Here is a 725-nt window from a genome sequence, read left to right on the forward strand (position 1 = left end):
TTTTTTTTTTTAAAAAGTATTTAAAGGTCCTTTTTTTTTTTTTTTTTTTTTAAAGTGTTCTCAGAAGACTGGAGCAATAGAAATCCAAGAGAAAACACATGCTAGACACAGCACTGGTGATATGAAAAATGTGATTTGTCTATCTTTCTACTGTTAATCTTGTGGGTACCACCAGCCACACATCCAGGCACGGCCTATCTACCTCGTGTCATGCCTGTGTCGAAGGAGTGCAGATAGCTGGTATATGGAAACAGCACGTGTTTCTAGGCCTCTGGTTGGCTCAGCATCCCACAGCAAAGCAGCACAGCACACACATGCACCCAGCACATGGCCACTGAGGGCACAGAAGAGTGCAAAAACTCGGCAGCTTTTTCAGCTTTCTAGTGGGGTCTGCAGGAGGCTGAGCAGTGGCAGGGGTATGCAAAGCTGGACGATGAAGCAAAGGAGGGATTTTTGGTCTCCAGCCCTAACTGCCAGCCCATGCCTCTGCCTGGGCAGGCGTGCCAGCACCAAGCAGCCGAGCTGCAGGTATGCTGGGGTGCTTGCAACCCCACAGCTCCCTGTGTGCGCGCAGAGGTTGCCGGCACGGGTCAGGGTGAGAGATGCCAGCCTGATTTTGGAGATAGGGAGGGAGCCTTTTCATCTCAGGGTTTGCTGTGAGCTGCTTTCACACACAGGCTCAGGTTTGGGAGCAAATTCTTCAGATGAACATACTGCTGACCCCA

This window comes from Chaetura pelagica, unplaced genomic scaffold (genome assembly GCF_000747805.2).
Source record: "Chaetura pelagica isolate M959 unplaced genomic scaffold, ChaPel_1.0 scaffold28, whole genome shotgun sequence".
Classification (NCBI taxonomy): Eukaryota; Metazoa; Chordata; class Aves; order Apodiformes; family Apodidae; genus Chaetura; species Chaetura pelagica.